A 22,616-nucleotide genomic window follows, 5' to 3' on the forward strand; every position below is an offset into this window, starting at 1 on the left:
TGCCCTTGAGTTTCACATTCAACATACTCATTCATCCAGATGTAAGATCTCATCTTATGACCAGAGCACATTATTTGGCTACTGTGTTACTTATCCTTTGGGGTCTGTGACATATGACTGAGAGAATATGGTTAGGAGGAAGAAAAAAATCTTGAGCAGTTTCAGGAGTATCTCTGTGTGGTTGTTTCTTCAGATGTGCACATGACATGAACTAGAAGCATGGGGCTAAGTTGCTCACCTCATTGCAAGCAGGAGCAACAGAGATCAAGGAAGGAATCATGCCCATGCCATGGGAGCTTTAGTTAGGACTTTCCTTCTATATATTACCATCATATCATGAACTCATCAGTAGATTTCTTCATTTGTTTATTATTCTTAATACGTTTATTAGAGTCCTAATGATCCAACCAACTCTAAATATTTGAAACCCCCTGTGTTACAAGGAAGGAGGCCGCTTGTTCATCTCAGCCACTCAGAAACAAAATAACCACAAAGAAACTGTATTAATTGAAACACTACTCAGTCCATTAGCTCTAGCTTCTTATTGGCTAACTCTTATAATAATTTAACACATTTCTATTAATCTGTGTATCGCCACATAACTGTGGCTTACTGGGTAAAATTCCTAGCGTCTTTCCATGGTATCCCCTGATACCATGTCATGATACCATGTCATGATACCATGTCATCTTCCTCCCAGAACTCAGTTCCATCTTCCCTGCCTACCTAAGTTCTGTCCTATCAACAGGTGAAGGCAGTTTCTTTATTCATTAATGATAATCACAGCACACAGAGGTTACTCCCACATTACCCCTGTAAGAAACCAGAATGTCAGCTCAAGAGAATGTGTTGTCCAAATTATACCCAAATCACAATCATTTTTACTGTGACTTTGATATGAAAGAGATTTGGCATTTTTCTGAAAGAGACTTACTTTTTCCTTTGGGCTACAACTTTTAAAAAGTTATTATTTTATAGTTTTCAAATGTTTAAATATCCTATTCCCAACTTGTCTTTTTTATTACCTCCTCAACATTGTTAACTAATGATCAATGACCTTTTAATTGGTTTGAAAGTGATGTGAGGAAACAAATTCTGTTCTTCTACTAGAAGTTTATCAGAAAACATTGTTTCATTACCAAAGAAATTTTAGAGGGGACCATTTTTCTCTAACATAGCAACTAAAGAATATTTTATATTGTTTGGCACTACATGTTCTTAGAAAGGTGCATAAAATTTCCATTCACTGATTTTATACAAAACTTTTGTCAAGAAACAGCAAACGACATGTATGTAACCATATATGGAAATGAATGCACACATGTTGTGACTTGATACCCTCTTTGAAATTTAGGTTGAAAGTGACTCTCCAAATTTATTCATTCATAGATATGTATATATGTATGTGTTTGTATGAAGCTGTTAGCTCAATTCGGGAAATAACCAGGCCAGCTTAAAGATAAACAATTATATTTTTTAATTGTTATAAGGGGAAACTCATGCCATAAGAATGGGAAGTCCAAGTTCTGCTATGTCTGGTGAAAAATCACCCAGAGAGAGCGCCCACCTGGTCCATCCCAGTTTTCTTCGTGGACTCCAGGTAGCCATGCCTTAACTAGGCTCCACTTCTTAAAGGTGATTTGTTAACATAGCTTCCCCCATCATGTGTATTGTGAGCAAGCATGTATACATATATATGCATACATGTACACACATACACTTATGTATATATAATGATGATATTTGGAGGTAGGCCTTTGTAGGCAATGGGATTACTAATATGATCAGGGCAGGCCATTGATGATTGCTATTGGAGCTTTAATAAGAATATATGCAAACAGACACACATACATGAGAAAGAAGGAGGGGGACAGAGAGATAAAGACAGAGTGAGAGACACAGAGACAGAGAAAGAGAGTGAGCCAGCGAGAGAGAGAGAGAGAGACAGACAGAGACAAAGGTAAATTGAGACCTGAAACAATAGCTTTTGCTATTTCACAGAGACAGGACTTGGGCAATATTATGATGTAGTAAGCAGATTCTTATGTGTTGACAGAGACTTAGTGTCAAATTATCTTCAATTTACGGCAGCAATAGCAGCATACGTGAGGTGACCCATACAACAGAAAAGTACTTCTCCCAGTTTTGAAATTCGGGAAGTCTGAGATGATGGCCGCAGAAGTTCTCATATTCTGGTTTATATATGAGGGCTTCGCCCTATAACCTCAAATGGTGTCAGGAACAATTCTTGAGTCTTATTTTCTTGAAGGGTTTGTTAGAATGATGGAATTTTGGTCAGACTATAATCTAGATCAATTTCATTTCTTTTAAATTTACCACTCTGTGGTACTCAGTTAAAGTAAGCAAAGGGGCTAACATTATACACAAACAAGCATATACATATATAATTTTAATAAAAGGATGATTAAACTAAGGAATCAACTCCTATTACAATGGAGGAAGAAAGAATCTTATCGTGTGTTTTTTCCCCCTGGGAAATATGAGCAGATATTGGTTGATGCAGTATAAGCAGCTAGGATAATAAGTCAAAGAAAGGATTCTATCCATGTATTTTTAAATTTAATGAAGTAATGATGTTGCTTGGATTAAAGCTGAGGTGCTACTCACAAGGACAAGGTTAACTCAAAGTCAATTTCATCACATAAAGCCCCTCTAAGATTCATGAACTACGAAAAAAAGCTGGCTCTCAGCTATCCCTGTCTAGGCAGGTCTTCTTCTGCAATTTTTCAGTGCTCATATAACCTTGGAGCCGTTGTAATTCTTGTAACTTTATGCACACCCTGAGTTTGGTAAATTTTGTTAGTTTCCTGTGTCAGGTATGTGTGAGTCCTGCATTGTCTCAGTCTGTGATAGCTCAGTATCAACCTCAGCCTTTGTGTCTACTGGTGCTCTCATTATGAAACCCCCTGAAAAGGAAATGTAATAAGCTTCTTATTTTTGGAAATCTTTACCTCTCTCAAGAGTTTCTCTGACTCTACTTCAATTTCTCACTTTTCCTCAATTTATTGCTGTTCTGTAATAATTCTTAATTAAGCCTGATTCTGTTTAGCTTGCTTGTAAAAGAGTTCATGTCATTTATCTTTGGTATGAGACAACAAAAATGGAAGGCAGTGTTGGGGGCTGTTCTTTAATAATCATGATGCCCTGCACCATCTTATATCTCTCAGTTATGAGTAATTGTGTAATGAAAAGTTCCAGTACTGTAACAAACCCTCTATCAATAAGACTCAGGACACATGGCCTGCTCCTGTACCCATGTGAGTGTGCAGGGAGAAGACCTCATCAGTAAACCAGAGTAAGACAACTTTTCTGGCTTCATCTCAAGTATCCCAGAATTCCAAAACTGTGAGGAGTGCATTCCTGTAGTTTGTGTCACCTAATTAGTGGTATGCTGCAGCAATTTGAAGAGAATGAGACACCCACACCAAAGGAAAACTCCAGAGCAAAGAATTTTTATCACCTCCTACTCAGTCACATTTCTTTTAGAGCCACAAGTGATGAGTGGCTGAAAAAGAAAACTTTTGAATTACAGTAAATCATTCATACTTATTTAAATTACATGTAAAATAAGCTCACAATCGACTTTTAGAGAAGCAAGAATGTGCTTTTGTCTGTCAGGAGTGAGTTTCCACAATCAAAGTTAAGAGATAAAAATATAAGGGAAAAGTTACACCAAAGAAAGGAATAAAATCCAACTTGATCCCCATTTAAAAAATTAAAAAAATTCTTCTCTCATACAATATATCCCAACAACTGTTCCTTTCCTTCCACATCCTGTAGCTCCTTCCCTCTACCTCCCTTTTCTCCCATATATACTCCACCTCCTTTTTGTTTCCTCCTCAGAAAAGATTAGGCCTCCGAGTGATGACTGCAAACAGAATAAAACAAGATACACTATGATAAGACAAAACCCCTCAAATCAAGTCTCAACAAGGCAACCTAGTAAGAGGAAGCAAGCCCAACGAGTAAGCAAAATAGTCAGAGTCAGATGATGGACATTCTAAATTGTGAATAGCAACTACAATATCTAGAAATTTGGAAAATTATTTTATGATTTTTGATCAATAATTGTGTAAAGAATGTTAACAATGAAATTATAAGATAACGAAACAAGAATAAGGTACTTCATATTCATTTTCTGTATTATCTATAAGATCTTGATAAAAAGTTACGCATGAGATAAAGTTCTGAGAAACATAAAATTAATAGCAATAATAGTGGCTAAGAAAGAATAAACTATAATCAAACATAAAACTATCAGCAAATGTTCACAAAATCTACTTCTTCAGTTGGGACTGAATTACCTACCAGTAAAACTTTTTCAGATTAAGCTAAATAAATTCGTCTTCTTGAACAATATTTCTGTTACTATACTAATTCCTACTTTAATTTAATGGTAAATATGTACCTATGCACATAAGAATATTATACTTCATTAATGCTACACAAACATGACCATTTGTACAGAATAACCCTAAGATGTGCTTTGGCATGGTTCCAAGAGATATTATTGAATCCTGTTAGAATTATTAGTTGCAATATTTATTGGAAATATTTGCTAAGGAAAAGAATTTCTATACAAGAATGCAAGATAAGCTGAATATCCATCATGAAAGAGAAATGGCAGAGAATATATAATCATTTTTAAATTCCTGTTCAGAATGTAATTTAAAAAGGGGTGTGTTCAGATTGCAGGAATTTGGAAAATACTTGTCCTTTCCATCATTTCTTACTGATATTGTATTTACTTTTGACCAATCACACAACTTATGAAAAGAAAACAGCTATTTTGTTTATTCTTTCTTTTCTCTGTTCTCTTGAATCTCTGTAGACTCAAACTGGAGGGGTCTATACTTTGTGTTATTAGAAGAGCATTTCCATATCATTTTAAGAAAAGAACAATTCTGCCATTTCTTAAAGTAGTACTCACTTGACTCTGTTCTCCCTTTTGAGAGGACAGTTTGTGAAGAGTCTTCGTCAGTAAAGAATATACCTTGAATTTGAAATACCCCCCCTATTTCTCAACACACACACATACACAAGCACACACATACACACACACTATATATACACTCATATTTCCTTGGTTCATTTGTATGCCATATACCCTGTCTCATGATTTATCTGAATTTGATAAACTGCTTCCCTTTTCAACATTATATGAAAACAAAATACACGAAGTTCAGAGTGCTTCAGTTACCTCAACACAGGATCAGATTCACCCAAATCCAGGATGTCTTTTCTTCATTCCCTTGATCTGCTAGCAGGTTTGTCCTTGGAACCATGATGGCAGAGCTCTTAACCACAGAGTCATCTGTCTTCAGTCCCAACAAAGGACTTCTCCACTACACTCCTTTCTTTATACATAGTATGAATTTTATTTTTTATTTTAATCGTGTAATTTACTTATAATATTTCTCCCTAAACTTTCCTTCACAAAATATCCCCAATATGCCTCCCATTTTCCTTCAAATTCATGACCTCATTTTTGGTAATTGCTTTGCATTTGTATAAACATATATTCCTAAATAAACTTGTTCAACTTTTTATCTAACTTGCTCCTTTAGCCTTCTCTTTCTTTTTCTCTTTTAGTTTTAGTGTTATTTTTCTCAAGGAGCTTGCATAGCCTAATCGAGCTTCAAACTCCTTAAAGACCGCAGGAAAACCTTGTATTCCTAATCCTATTGACTATACCTCCCACGTGTGGGGATCATAGGTATTCACTATACTTTGTTTCTGTAAATTCTAATTCAGTTTTTGGAGCATAGTGCATGAAGAAATGCTGAGAAGCAGGCAAGGAACTGGGAAGAGATTAGTGGTTTTGTTGCTGCCAGCTCTTTGTTGATACTGAAGACAAAGTGTCAATTTCACTCAAGTTATGATGGTTGCTCGTTTCTCCTAGTTAGTGTGAGGGTCTCTAGGCAATGGGTTTTGCTACAAAGAGTGACCAATTTTCTTTGAATTTAAAATTTTTTATGTGCATAGGTAATTTGTTTGCAGCTATGTCTATGTACCACACATATGCCTGGTGCCTGCAGAGGCTAGAAGATGCCATCAAATTCCCTCCCAGTGGAGTTCAAGATTGTTTTGAGTCCTGGTGTGCATGTCAGGAGTTAAACAAGTGTCTTCTGGAAGAAGAATTGGCGTGACTTAAAGCATGGGAGGATGAAGACAGAGTCAGACAGATGCCATGAAGCCACTGCCAGAGTCAGGCATGCCAAAACTTTGAAAGTAAGTCACTTCCACATGGCTATACACAGATTAATGAAGATGGGTTAAATTAATATGTAAGAGTTAGCCAATAAGAAGCTAGAGCTAATGGGCCAAGTAGTGATTTTAATAATATAGTTTCTGTGTGGTTATTTTGGTTCTGGGCAGCTGGGATGAACAAGTAGACCCTCCTTACAACAAATATGGCATGCTTGCTCATTACAAGGACCCAAGAACCTCAGTCCCATGTAATAAATGACAATGTCTCCTCATTTGTCAGGAGACTCAGAGAGGAAAGGCAAGACCTTTCCTTCTGGTCCATGTGTGAATGCTGATAGTGTAAATTCAATGAACATCACAGTTTTCTCTCCCCAGCTATTCACTGTATGAAGACTTAATACATTTGTGTGTGTGTGTGTGTGTGTGTGTGTGTGTGCATTTGTATGTATTTACACAAGTGTTTGAGAAAGACAACCTAAGCTTTGTTGTTCCTCATATGACCTCCACATTGTTCTTTTTAAAACAGGGCTCTGTCTAAAGCTGAGATCATAAGTCTGTGCCTGCAACCATGCCTACATTTTTTGTGCAGATTCTGGTGTTACAACACTGATCATTGTGCTTATGTGGCAAGAATTTTACAGAACTATCTTTCTGGAATCATAAAATAGTTATTATGGGACAAATGGTATATACACAGCTCCTTCTACAATCTATTATCAACACTCAGTGAAGTTAGTTGATATCTTAGACATAAACAGTCAATAATGAAAGGGAATGGTTGTCTTTCTACCTTCTTGTACCCTCTCTTAAAGTTTCCTTTCAGGACATACAGAAGGCTGAAGGTGAGTAGAACACTCCCTCCCATGAGAAGAATGTGGGTTTACTCAATATTTATCAACACTAAGCATAACTGGACTCATCCTTCCTTCCCCTTAACTCTCTGCCCTGCATGTTCTAGGTATTGAGTAAAGCCTAGTATAGCAACGATGCTTTTCAGCAGCATCTTCAGAAGACTGAAGGAGGGGTGTCTAATTGCAATGATTTTCATTTTTTCAAAATGTCAAAATGTCAAGCTTTTTTGTCTTTAGTTATACATTTTAGTTACTTGAAGTAATAGAAAAGTCCCAGTCAATAATATAACATTGTACAGAAGCACTTCAATACCATAAGAAAAAAATCTACTTTGGAAGAACTTTGAAATGAGGTCTATATTTCAGACTGGTTAAGTACATTTGGTCATCAATGTAAGCCTTCCTTTCCCTCAGGGAAATGGATCCAGCAGTTTTTCACATCAGAAGGCTGTCCAGCCACTAAGATCATTTCCTCTACTCTGCAGCAAACTCTAAGGCAACATTTAAACTTTATACAAAGCATAAATCTCTCTATAGGTTTTCCTGAGCACAAGTCATAAAAATTCAATCTCACTAATAGTACAGCTTTCTTCCATTTTCTGTCTAAAAATTGTTTAGATTCTGTGTTCATATTCTTTCTTGTTTTTGACATAATTATCATGATATGCCCCCATTAGAAACTATCATTAGGTAGTTATTGTTATTGTTGGTTATTTAAGAAAAACAATGTTGGCATTTCAAAGTGCATATAGAATAGGGTCAATCAATGCCCATTGTTGCTATTGACAAAGACCAGAATAGAAAATCACACAGGGATTTCAAATGTTTCTGAATCTCCGGCTAAGTCTCTATTCATCAAGAGAAAGGTGGGCTTATTTCATATGTAGTAATATAGTTCTTGTTAATGGATAATGCATTCTGACATCCTAAATTTATTTTATAACAAGCTCTCAAAATTATAACATCATTAATGATGAACATCAAGAAAAGTTGAAGTGTATTTTCATATTTCCTTGTTGCAGGTCCTTATTCTATCAATTTGTTAAGAAAATGTTCAGTTAGTGAAATTATTTTTTTTTGTTAACCATCAAAAGCATCATATGAAGCAAGCTTGAATTATAACTCGTCTAGGTGTGGACCTTGCCACTGTGTTATGACACAGGAGAATGCACTGGGATATCTAGTTAAAAGAAATTTCATCTGTGGATCTGGCTAGTCCGTTTGTTCAGGAACCCAAAGTGGTTTCATTACTACAGTCTTAGTGTCCTCTGTTAAAAATCTCAGGGTTTAGCAAGGGAAACCAAGTAATCAAGTCCAACTAAAACAGTTCAGTAGCATTCACCCACAGTTAGTTAGGCAAGGAATAAGTACAAATAAGTCATTCTCTATGTTATCTTGACTTTAGCTGGGTAGTTTTTTGAGTCACGACAATAGATAATATTTACTGTTTACCAGCAGTTAACATCTATTACTCAGAAGTCCTAGGTCAGGAAAGACCACCCACATCAGTGACTTCACCAGACAGTAGCTCTGACCATGCAAAGCTGCAGAAGAGAGCTGAATGACTTCCTGCTACTTCACAAGTCAACTCTGCTGCACAGACAAATTATACCCTTTCACTACCTAATGAAAGCGCAGATCACAGAGGATCTTTATTGGTAAAGTATTGCATGCCATTTAGTATGCATTTTAAGTTCAAGGCATGATTTAAAGTAATTATCTGTCATAAATGTTGTCTCTCAACCACTATGAATAAGAAAAGTGTTGCAACTGTTTGGAAGAAGTTGATTTATGAAACCTGCTACTATGATTAAAATCATTTATTGTTTAAAAATGTTGGCACTGGGTATGTTCCTCAATAGTAGTATATTCGTAGTATTAGCAAAGCGCTAGGATTAATTCTTAGTTCTGCAAAAAAAAGAAAAAATGAATAAATGGAAAAAAATGAAAAACTTCACAAATACATGGAACTTATAAAAATGTTTATATAATACTAATCTGCAGATTAAATGTATTAAAAATTGAAGATAAAAAGTTTTTAAAACTCACCTTGAAATTGTTTTATGTTGAGAAAAAAACTAGAATTTTGAACCACTCATACAGCTGTGTATTTCTAATTTGGCAAGAGGATTTTTTCTGCCCTCTTGCACAAGTTCATATATTTTTTTAACCCTCTTTAGCTCCTTTTTTAGAAGAGAAAAATGCAGACAGCACAGTAATGCGGTAATGCACATGACTTTTTTATTCTTAGTGAATCATTGCTTTACTCTCTAGCATATGTGAATGCTGTGTTGCAAAACTGTAGGCAATCTGTCTTGGCAGTCTTGTGGCCTTGTGGCAATCGACTGCAGGTTTTATGGGTTTAGCACATTCTTAATGTACTCTAATGGAACATCTGAACCAGCAAACAAGAAAAGTGAAGCAAAGATTCTGCTTTTCAATATCTACACGCACCTCGGTGAAATGATGATAGAAATGGTCTTCCACTTGACAATTCAAACATCGTTTCTACAGTCTGTTTTAATGTGCTTTTATCAAATATATATTTTCCCATATACATTTTTGCTGTATGTTATATATAGTGAAGTTATTCAAGTGATAAATTCTTCTTCCTGAAAGAATATCTCAGTTTTTCCGTTTGATCTTTATACAAATGAGGTCTGACTTGAAGAATTGTAAACTATTTGAAGGAACTTATTCATGTAAAATTGAAGGGCTGACTATAGAATTATATTATAGAGATTATATAGAGATTATAGATTATATTCAGATTATAGAGTATACACTGTAGAATTTAGGGACCATGCACACATCTTCACTTCTACTAGTAGTTTAGTAAAAAAAATTACAAGAAAAGCTACTGCTGGTGGGCTTTAATATTGATTTTAAAAAGCTGAACAGGCTCGGCTGGAGAGATGGTTCAGTGGTCTAGAGCATGGTTTGCTATTCCAAAGGCTCTGAGTTCAATGCTAACATCTGTGTGGAGGCTTGAAGCTCCCTGTTACTCCAGTCCCAGGGATCCAACACCCTTTAATGACCTCCATGAGCACAAAGAGTGCACATGTCACAGGCTTACATACAAGCAAAATACACATACACATAACATAATAACACTTCAACCTTAAAAAGTACTGATCAAGTTTAACATAAACATTTTTTTTTTCTGCCAAGCGGGTTGAGGTCTCTCCATAGAGAATTTAAGAGAAGGGAAACCATCAGTACGACTGAGAGGTAACGAGAGCCATCTGACCCAGGTAGACCCTACTATAACACTAAAAATTATAAAGAATTACAAGTTATTCTTGAATAAATTTAACCTTTTAAAACAGTTTGTTCGTGTGTGTGTGTGTGTGTGTGTGTGTGTGTGTGTGTATCAGAAGACATGGACATAGTTCTGGGGATCACCAGTCTCAAAACCAGTATTTCAAGGCAAGTATCTTTACCCATGGAGCCATTTCACGGTTTCAATTTTAAATATTTTTAAATTTAAAATTACATTTTAATAATTTGGATTATTTTTTTCAAAAACTCAAATAACAAAATTACCTTATTTTCTAGTGATGAGTAGCATATATTTAATTGTTAACATACAATAAATCTATATGCATGTAAATATGTATTTCTGATACTAGTTTCCAATTAAAATTGGATCTATAGCGAATGCAAAAGACTATTCTTTGGGTTTCTTTTAGTTTAATGGCTTTTTTCTATTATTAAATGCATAAAATCTTTTATATATATATATAAAATTCTTAAAATTATTATTTTGTCTCCATATAGTAAATGTTGTTTTAAAAGTTTATTCAGAAAATGTCCCTGGAACTATATCTTAATAAACTATTTGAAAATAAAGTACATATCTATCCCTGGGATTATTTACTATTGCAACAAACAAAATGTAATAATGCTAAAGAATAAAGTGACTCAGATAAACTAAGCAGGGAAAAATTATTCTTGTTGATTTCTATAGGTAGGAAAGATTGAACTCCTCTTCCTTAAAGAAATAGGCCAGAGTTCTGGTACCTAATTGTTAATGCAGTACTAGAAGGCATATAGAAGAGGCAGGTCCATATGATTATCCATTTGTGTTTGCTAATTGGTACTGTTGAAGTTCAGCTTCTGCCACCCCATTGGTTTAAATTCATTGGTGGTTTCGATCCAGAGGTACGGCTTCAATGTACGTTAGACAAAGCTTCCTTGGTTGCGAAACTGACAAGATCCAACAATATACTGTTTCATTTTTTTAACTTATTTTTATTAGCATACATTTCAATATGACAGATTTTTAAAAATTATTTATGGCTCTTTCCCCTGTTTTCTGACAGATGTCCCATAACCATTTGTGCTCCTCCATCCCCAGGAGTTTTCTTTTCCCTTCCATGACATAATGTCATTTTTGGTCCCCTCTTCAGCACCTCTTATCTTTTTCTCTCAATTCCCCTTACTTATGCTCTCTCAAATGACCTCATTTGCATATGCAAAACATGGAAATTTAGGAACTGTATGTGAGGGACATCATATTATATTTGTTTTTCAGACTCTGGATCATAACACTTGATTTAATAATTCTAAGATTTGCCTATCTTCCCTCAAATATCATTTCATTTTGCTCTATAGCTAGATAACAATATGTTGAATGTGTATGCCTTGTTTAATTATTTATTCATATGTTGCTGAGTGTCTCTTTCTGTCCCTTGCTATTGAAATAATGCAGCAGTGAACATGGGATTTCAAATGGTATTATGTAGAATTCTTTGGGTATAGGTTCATGTCCTGATTGGTTTTTGTAAACAAACTTTGATATGTCTGGACAGAGGGAGTCCTAGCTTGTGAAGTTTTTAAGGGAAGTTTTGAGTCCTTCTTTAAGGACTCCAGAAGAGCCATCTGATATTTTAAATTAAGATTATGTGAATCTAGTCACTGGATGCTAAAGAATCAATTGTAATTAACAAGAGATCAGAGCCACTAAAGTGAGATTGCAGCTCTGTTAGGACATCAGCTGGAACTGAAGAATGAACTGTGCTTGAGAACAGTCCAGCATCACTCTGCTGAAATCGTCCAGGAAGTGTTACCTCAGGGTTAAACCACAGAAGCTGAGGTCCAGAGGGTACAAAAGTTACACCAAATTTGATAATGTATAAGCTTCTCAGGAGGCACTGGTTTTGAAGGTATGAAGTGGTCATAAAAAGTAGCTGATGCTTGACTCTTTGAGATAACAGGAAAGGCTGTTGTTAAAGGTACAGCAGCAGCTGCTGTAAAAATCCCACCAATGAAGGACAAATGGAGAGAAGATGAAGACTGTTTCCATGGGGCAAGATCAGGGTTTTGTCTATATTCTCTCCTAATAGTTGACTTACGCTAGAAGAAACTTTCTAATTTTATACAGTCTAACCTGCTGATCTACTTTATGTGTTATTGGAATCTTGTCTGGAAAGTCTGCGCCTATACCCATAATGTAACGTGTTTCCCATATATTTTGCTTTAAATAATTCAGCTTTTAAGTTTTTAACAAAGTATTTGATGCATTTTAAATTTATTCAAGTGTCAGTTGAGAGAAGTGGGTATAATTTTCATCATCTGTAGGTAAAGACCCAGTTTTGCCAGTACCATTTAATAGACTGTCATTTTACGAGTGTGTTTTCTTTTTATGGTTTTGTCAAAAACTAGATGTCTATAGCTAGCTGTGAGGGCTTGTTTCTAGGACTCAAGCTATACTAAAAGCTTTAGTGAGTGATAACGAAAGCCTGGTATTGGCAAAAAAAAATACATTTAGACCAATGAAACAGTATGTCCAAGACCTGTGTAACTTCAAGCTAGACAAATTCCCAACCTTAAAAATGGCAACTGGACACAAAATCCACCCATAAACCTAAAGACATTTGCAAATTATTACCTGCTAGGAGAATGAACATTATTATCTTCAATGGAGTGTCTGTGAGTCTGTCAGCCACATTCTGGGAAGACATCATGCGTAGGAGTTGGTGAACAAAAACAAGCGCTATTTTTCTGGGGGCTTTTTGTTTTGCTTTGATATTTTTGTCTTAATTTATTTTTGACCTTTTGGTTAGTTTGTTTAATTTTTATTTTTTGGTATTTTGTTTAATGTAGGTGTATTGGAGTATTTATGTGTTTGTGTCTCTCATTCCTTTTTTCATATCATTTTAAAAATGAATACAGGATTTACCGGTTATGCTTTCTACCTCATCCCAGATCCTCCCTACCTCCCTAATCAATAAACACAATGTTTCTTGCACTCTATTTTAATGACAAACAAAATAAAAACATAAGAAAAAAACAAGAAATATACACAAACCTCAGACTAAAACAGAAGGATCATCAATATGTACAAGCAAAGGGCCAGTGAGACAAAAACTGCCCAATGAAAGCGCTATGAAGCAAAACATCTACAAAAATACTATTGAGTTCCTCTTGAGTTGGTCACTTACTCCTAGGCATAGGTCCTATTCTGTAGAGCATTTTATATACCTATTGAGACTCCACTGGGGAAAATAATTTTCCCTTTGCAAGCAGGTGTTAGGGGTAGGAACTGACACAACTAGATGTAACCCTTTCATTATTAGCACTAGAACGTTCATTTGTTGGCACAAATGTCTAGGTAAGACACTGTCTCTTTTATTTAGTAATTTCATTTAGATTTTATTCATATATGTACATGCTTTAGGAAACTTATACAGTAGCAGGTTTCCATAAAACCCTTAAAATGTCTCTTAGTGTTAATTGTTCCTAGGAATATTTTCTCCCTTAGTTTTCCCTTCCATTCCCCTCTCCCTTCAATCCCCCACTCCTCTATCCCTCCTGTCTCTTTATAACAACATGTATTCCAGTTTCTCTTCTTTGGGAGATCCTCTCCTGACTCCCAGCTCCTTACTTAGTACCTAACCTCTGTGACTATGTGGATTATAGATTGCACATCAAAGACTTAAGAATTAATATGCAAAATCTAAGTGAAAACCATAGTATTTGCATTTTGGGATCTAGATAACCACACTCAAGATGATTATTTTCTAGTTTCATCCATTTGCTTGTGAATTCATAATATCATTTCTTAACAACTGAATAGCTTTTCATTGTGAAAATGCACTACTTTTTATTTATAAGCTAATGGAGTTCTAGTCTGTTAAAAACTGCTGACTATTAGAATGGAGGAGAAATGAACATGAGGGGGATTGGGTGGGAACAGGGAGAAGTAAAGGGAGGAAAAGCTGTGGTCAGGATGTGTTGTATGAGAGAAAATTAAATACTTTTTAAAAAGATGTATTAATATGCAGAATCCTTTGTGTGTATGCCCAAGAGCCCTGTAGCTGGATCTAGAAGTAGATCTATTCTCAGTTTTCTCAGGAACTATCACATAGATTTCAATAGTGACTGTAGAAGTTTGCACTCCTTCCCATAACGTATGAGTGTTTCCTTTCCCTGACTCCTCACTTGCATACGCTGTCATTTTTTAAATTGATCTTGTCCATTCAGTTTATGAGAACATTAGTTTTAACTTTCAATTCCCTGATGACTAAGGAATTCAAACATTTCTTTAAGGATTTCACTGTCACTTGTGTTTCATAATTTTAGAACACTGTGCTGAGTTCTGTATCACATTTTACCGGGTTTATGTGTAATATTGATGCTCAATTTTACACATTTTAAATACTAACCTTTCACCAGCTTTGTTTTTCTTACAGAAAATAGATTATTTTCTCATGAAATGTATCCCAAAAATGTCCTCCTTCCAGTTTGCACCCACCTATACCCCCTATCCATATCAACTTCATTTCTGTCTGTGGTTATAGTAAACTGGGTTTCTAAGAGATAAGAGCCAAGCATGACTACAGAAAATATAATAAGATAACAAAAAACTATCATGTTGTAGTTGGACATGGCAGCCCAACAGGAGAAAAAGAGTCCCAAAAATAGACAAAAGGGTCAGAGACCTACTTGTTCTCATTGTCAAGAATCTCATAAATATAGTAATCAATAGCTAGAAGATATTAGCATAGGTCCTGGTAGACCCTGTGCTTGCTGCTTCTGTCTCTGGGAGCTCATGTGTGCCCTGCTAGGTCGATTGGCAGATCTTATTTTCCTAGTGTCCTCCATCTCCTCTTGCTCTTACAGTCTTTCCAGCCCCTCTTCCATAGGACTCCTTGTGCACCGAGGGGAGGAATTTGATGGGGACTTCCTATGTAGTCTCTCTGGTACAATGTCTAACTGTGTGTCTGTTCCCAGAGTTTCTGCATATCTTCCCATCTCCTGGTCTGTTGTCTGAGGAAATCTTTCTGATGCTGACTGGACAAGGCACTGGTCTATGATTATAGCAGAATATTATTATGAATCATTTTATTAATTCTTTTTTTTAAGACCAGTCATGTTTGAGATCACTCTAGGTCTCTCGGTTATCTAGTCTCTGGTTCTTGGTTATGCAAATACGGTCAGGTATGAGTTTTTTCTTATGAAGTAGACCTAAAGTCAAATCAGACACTGGTTCGGTACTCCTACAGGTTCTGTGCTACTGTTGACCTAGAATATTTTGTAGGTAGGACAGATGATAATGCAAAGAATTTTTTTAGCTGGGTAGGTATATGTTTCTCTCTTTTGGCTGCTTACAGAGTACCTTCCTGAACCAACGAGACTATAACATAGAGGTGAAGGCTCCATGTATACACCAGCTCAACTTCTCCATGTCCAATGGTTGTGTGAATGCTGTGCTTGGCAATGGGGCCCAACAGTCAGTTTACAGAGACCAACATTTTGTCTTAGCAACAACCTGACTTGTTTGGAGATCTCCATGGAATCCCCTTGATCAACAACTCAATTGAGTACAACCCAGGTCCTCCATTGAAAGTCTTTCTTGGCTACAAGATATGGCCGGTTGAGAATCTGTAACCTTCGTTACTCGGATACCTCATCAGGATCACCCTCATAGAATCCAAGAAGTTTCCAAAGCACTAGATTTCTATAAAACTCCCCAAATGTCCCCCAGTTCCAGCTATCTCTCCTTACACACACACTCTCTCTTCATCCCATTTTCCCTTCTGGCCTCATCCCTCCCACTTCTACTCCTGTACCCACCTACCTCAAGCCCACCTTTAAAATATATTCTATTTTGCCTACCCTGGGATATCTATGTTCTCCTTTCTCTTTCCTCCTTATCTAATCTCTCTGTATCTATAGGTTGTAGCATGATTACTGCTTACTTAATTACTGCATACTTAATGTCCACTTTTAAGTTAATACATACCATATTAGTCTTTCTGGGCCTGATTTATCTGACTAAGATGGTTGTTTTCTATTTCCATCAATTTACCTACACATTTCATAATGTCATTTTTTTGAACAGCTAATATTCCATTTTATAACTGCACAGCATTTAGTTTATTCATTCTTCTATTGGGAGACATCTAAGTTGCTTATAGTTTCTGGGTATTGTAACTAAAGTCACTATGAACATAATGATGAAGTGGCTGATGATGGGATGGAGCATCCTTTGGGTATATACCTAAGACTGGTAAACCTGGGGCTGGTGGTAGATCTATTTCTAACTTTCTGAGGAACCACCATACTGTTTTCCATAGTGGGTGTATTAAGTTCCTACTCTCAACAACTATAGAGGAGTACTCCCCTTTCTCTACATCCTTGCCAGCATGAGTTGTCACTTGTGTTATTAATCTTGCCACTTTGATAGGTGTGAGATGGAATCTCAAAGTAGTTTTGATTTGAATTTCCTTGATTGCTAAAGATGTTTGGTTTTAGAGATTCCTTTATTGTGAATTCTCTGTTAAGATTTATATACCATTTCTTTATTGAATTATTTGTTGGTTTTTTATATTTAGTTTATTGAGTTCCTTACATATTTTCAATATTGGTACTCTACCAGATGTGGAGTTGATAAAAATATTTTTTCATTCTGTAGACTGCTGATTTGTCCGGATGACAGATTTCTTTCTGTACAGAGGGGTTTTATTTTCATGAGGTTCCAATTATAAGTGATTGATCTTAGTGTCTGTGATAACAGTATTGTATTCAGAAAGTCCTTTCCTGTGCCTATGAGTTCAAGGCTATTCCAATTTTCTCTTCTCTCGGGTTCAGGGTATCTGGTTTTATAATGAGGCCTTTTATCCACTTGAACTTACTTTTGTCCAGGGTAATTATTGTGAATTTATTTGCATTCTCCTACATACAGATACCCAGTTTGACCAGAACCATTTGTTGAAGATGCTGCCTTTTTTTTCACTGTGTATTTCTGACTTCTTTATCAATATTCAGGTGTCCACAGTGTGGGGATTTATAGCTGGGTTTTCAATATCAATGGCAATATCATCCTGGCTCTTAGGTCCATTTGCTTGGAATATCCTTTTTCATTTACCCTGAAGTAGTGTTTATTCTTGATGTTAAGGTGTGTTTCTTGTCTGAAAAAGAAGAATGGATCCAGTTTTCATATCTCTTCTGTTAATCTGTGCCTTTTTATTGGACAATTGAAAGCATTGTTATTAAAAATATTAATGACCAACTATGTTGATTCCTGTTATTTTGTTGTTGGTTTTAGTGATGGTGGTAGTATATGTGTATGTGTTTTTATTTCCTGTTTTTTCTTTTTTTTGAAAGTAATTTTATTAAATTATAAAAGTTTCCATTTCCGCCCCTCCTCCCAACACCCTCCCACTCCCCCCATTCCCTCTCCTCCTCCTTCTTTGTCCCTAAGGGCAGTCAGGGTTTTCTGCCCTGTGGGAAGTTCAAGTTCCTCCCCCCTCCCTCCAGGTCCAGGAAGGTGAGTATCCAAACAGACTGGATCCCCAAAATCCAGTATATGCAGAGGAAACAAGTCCCAGTGTCATTGTCAATGGCTTTTCAGAAAGACTCCGGGCCAGCCATATTCAGAGATTCTGGTCACATTCAGAGAATCTGGTTGGATCACGTCCTCGTTCAGTCCCAGTCCAACTGGCCTTGGTGAACGCTCATTAGATCACTCCCATTGTATCAGTGGGTGATCGCATCCCTCGCAGTCCTGATTTCCTTTTTCATTTTCTTCGTCCTTCTGCTCCTCATTTGGACCTTGGGGGGCTCAGTCCGGTGCTCCAATGTGGGTCTCCATCTGTATCGCCATCCATCGCCAGATGAAGGATCTATGGTGATAAGCAAAATATTCATCAGTATGGTTATGGGCCAAGGCCGGTTCAGGCACCCTCTCGTCTGTCCAAAGAACAATCTGGGGATCTCTCCTTGGACCTGGGATCCCATCAATCAAGTCTCCTGTACACCCTAATATGACTCCCTTAGTTGAAATAAATTCTTCCCTGATCCCATATTCATCCTTCCTTCCTCCCCCCATCCCAGTCCACCGAGCTTTCCCCATTCCTCCCTTACTCCTTCTCTCTAACCGTCTCCCCTTCCAACAACCCTCCCACCCACCCACCATGCACCCAAGGTTACCTGGGACTCTTGTCTATTTCCTACCTCCTGGCGGATAGCTAAATAATCTTCATCAGGTTCATCTTCTTATTTAGCTTCTCTAGGATCTCGAATAATAGGCTCAAAGACCTTTAACTATGGTTAGAATCCACTTATGAGTGAATACATACCGTGTTCCTCTCTTTGGGTCTGGCTTACCTCACTCAGTAAAGCATTTTCTATTTCCATCCATTTGCATGCAAAATTCAAGATGTCATTGTTTTTTACCGCTGAGTGAAACTCAAATGTGTATATGTTCCACACCTTTTTTAACCATTCTTCTATTGAGGGGCAACTAGGTTGTTTCCAGGTTCTGGCTATTACAAATAGTGCTGCTATGAACATAGTTGAACAAATGCTTTTGTAGTATGTTAGGGAATCTCTAGGGTATATTCCCAAGAGTGGAATTGCTGGGTCCTGAGGGAGGTTGACTCCCAGTTTCCTGAGAAACCGCCACACTGATTTCCACAGTGGCTGCACAATTTTGCATTCCCACCAACAATGGATGAGTGTTCCCCTCATTCCACATCCTCTCCTGCATAGGCTATCAGTGGTATTTTTGAGTTTGGCTATTCTGACAGATGTAAGATGATATCTCAAAGTTGTTTTGATTTGCATTTCCCTGATCGCTAAGGAGGTTGAGCATGACCTTAAGTGCCTTTTGGCCATTCGAAGTTCATCTGTTGTGAATTCTCTGTTCAGATCAGTACCCCATTTTTTAATTGGGTTAATTAGGGTTTTAGTGTCTAGTTTCTTGAGTTCTTTGTATATTTTGGAGATCAGACCTTTGTCTGATGAGGGGTTTGTGAAGATCTTCACCCAGTCGGAAGGTAGCCTTTTTGTCTTACTGACAGTGTCCTTTGCTTTACAGAAGCTTCTCAGTTTCAGTAGGTCCCATTTATTCATTGTTTCTCTAATTGTCTGCACTCCTGGGGTTCTGCTTAGGAAGTGGTCTCCTGTGCCTATATCTTGTAGACTACTTCCCACTTTCTCTTCTATCAGGTTCAAAGTGGTCAGATTAATGTTGATGTCTTTAATCCATTTGGACCTGAGTTTTGTGCATGGTGATAGATATGGATCTATTTTCATTTTTCTACAGGTTGACATCCAGTTATGCCAGCACCATTTGTTAAAGATGTTATCCTTCTTCCATTGTATACCTTTAGCTCCCTTGTCAAAAATCAGGTGTTCATAAGTTTGTGGGTTAATACCCGGGTCATCTATTCGATTCCATAGGTCGACTCTCTGTTCTTATGCCAATACCAAGCTGTTTTCAACACTGTTGCTCTGTAATAGAGTTTGAAGTCAGGGATGGTAATGCCTCCAGAAGTTCCTTTATTGTATAAGATTGTTTTGGCTATCCTGGGTTTTTTTTGTTTTTCCATAGAAACTTGATTATTGTTCTCTCAAGGTCTGTGAAGAAGTTTGGTGGGATTTTGATGGGGATTGCATTGAATCTATAGATTGCTTTTGGTAGAATTGCCATTTTTACTATGTTGATTCTCCCAATCCAAGAGCAGGGGAGGTCTTTCCATTTTCTGGTATCCTCCTCAATTTCTTTCTTCAAAGACTTAAAGTTCTTGTCAAATAGTTCTTTCACTTCCTTGGTTAGAGTAACCCCAAGATATTTTATACTATTTGTGGCTATCATGAGTGGTGATGTTTCTCTGATATCCCTCTCTACTTCTTTGTCCTTTGTGTATAGGAGGGCAACCGATTTTTTGGAGTTGATCTTGTATCCTGCCACATTACTAAAGGTGTTTATCAGCTGTAGGAGTTCTTTGGTAGAGTTTTTGGGGTCGCTTATGTACACTATCATATCATCTGCAAATAACGAAAGTTTAACTTCATCCTTTCCAATTCGAATCCCCTTGATCCCCATATGTTGTCTTATTGCTATTGGTAGAACTTCAAGCACTATATTGAAGAGGTATGGAGAGAGTGGACAGCCTTGTCGTGTTCCTGATTTTAATGGAATGGCTTTGAGTTTCTCTCCGTTCAATTTGATGTTAGCTGTCGGCTTGCTATATATTGCTTTTATTATATTCAGGTATGATCCTCGTAAACCCAATCTCTCCAACACCCTTATCATAAAGGGGTGTTGAATTTTGTCAAATGCTTTTTCAGCATCCAGTGAAATGATCATATGGTTTTTTTCTTTCAGTTTATTTATATGATGGATTACATTGATAGATTTGCATATGTTGAACCAACCCTGCATCTCTGGGATGAAGCCCACTTGATCATAATGTATGAGTTTTCTAATGTATTCTTGATTTCGGTTTGCCAGTATTTTATTGAGTTCATGAGTGAGATTGGTCTGTAATTCTCTTTCTTGGTTGTGTCTTTGTGTAGTTTTGGTATCAGAGTAACCGTAGCTTCATCAAAATAGTTTGGCAATGATTCTTCTGTTTCTATATTGTGAAATACATTAAGGAGTATAGGTATTAGCTCTTCCTGGAAGTTCTGGTAGAATTCTACATTGAAACCATCTGGTCCAGGACTTTTTTGGTAGGGAGATTTTTGATAATAGCTTCTAATTCTTCACGACTGACAGGTCTATTTAGATTGTTCACCTGGTCTTGTTTCAACTTTGGTATATGGAACTTACCTAAAAAAAATGTCCAGGAAACCCTGACTACTCTTAGGGATGGAGAGGGAGGAGGAGAGGGAGTGGGGGAAGTGGGAGGGTGTTGGGAGGAGGGGCAGAACTGAAAACTTTTATAATTTAATAAACTTAAAAAAATGTCTATTTCTTTTACATTTTCCAACATTGTGGCATATAAATTTTCATAGTAAGATCTAATGATTCTCTGAATTTCCTCTGTGTCAGTGGTTATGTCCCCCTTTTCATTTCTGATCTTATTAATTTGCATGTTCTCTCTCTGCCGTTTGATTAGTTTGGATAGGGGTTTGTCAATCTTGTTGATTTTCTCTAAGAACCAGCTTTTTGATTCATTGATTCTTTGGATTGTTTTCTCTATTTCTATTTTGTTGATTTCAGCCCTCAGTTTGATTATTTCCAGTCTTCTAGACCTCCTGGGTGAATCAGCTTCTTTTTTTTTCTAGAGTTTTCAAGTGTGCTGTTAACTCTCCAATGTGTGCTTTCTCCCTTTTCTTTAATTGGGCACTTAGTGCTATGAACTTTCCTCTTAGCACTGCTTTCATAGTGTCCCATACGTTTGAGTTTGTTGTGTCTTTATTTTCATTAAATTCAAGGAAGACTTTAATTTCTTTCTTTATTTCTTCCTTGACCCAGGGGTGATTCAGTAGTTGACTGTTCAACTTCCATGAATTTGTTGGCTTCCTGGGGGTAGCACTGTTGTTGAATTCTAACTTTAATCCATGGTGGTCTGACAAGACACAGGTGGTTACTAATATTTTTTTGTATCTGTGGAAGTTTGCTTTGTTACCCAGTATGCGGTCAATTTTCGAGAAGGTTCCATGAGCAGCAGAGAAGAAGGAATATTCTTTAATATTTGGGTGGAATGTTCTATAGATATCTGTTAAGTCCATTTGATTCAATACCTCCAATAATTCTCTTATTTCTCTGCTAGGTTTCTGTGTGATTGACCTGTCCATTGGTGAGAGAGGTGTGTTGAAGTCTTCTTCTATTAGTGTCTGTGTATTGATGACTGCCTTGAATTCTAGAAGTGTTTCTTTTACATAAGTAGGAGGCTTTATATTAGGGGCATAGTTATTCAGGATTGAGAGTTCCTCCTTGTGAATTGTTCCTGTTATGAGTATAAAATGTCTGTCGCCATCTCTTCTGATTGATTTTAGTTTGAAGTCAATTTTGTTGGAAATTAGAATGGTTACACCTGCTTGTTTCTTAGGTCCGTTTGCTTGAAAAACCTTTTCCCAACCCTTTACTCTGAGTAGATGTCTGTCTTTGTGTTTTAGGTGTGTTTCTTGTAAACAGCAGAATGTTGGATCCTGTTTTTGTATCCAATCTCTTAGTCTGTGACTTTTTATAGGTGAATTGAGTCCATTAATATTAAGTGATATTAATGACCAGTGGTTGTTGACTCCAGTTATTACTATTTTTTGTTTGTTTGTTTAATAGAGTTTGTATGT

Source organism: Myodes glareolus, chromosome 1, assembly GCF_982192425.1.
Source record: "Myodes glareolus chromosome 1, mMyoGla1.1, whole genome shotgun sequence".
Lineage (NCBI taxonomy): Eukaryota > Metazoa > Chordata > Mammalia > Rodentia > Cricetidae > Myodes > Myodes glareolus.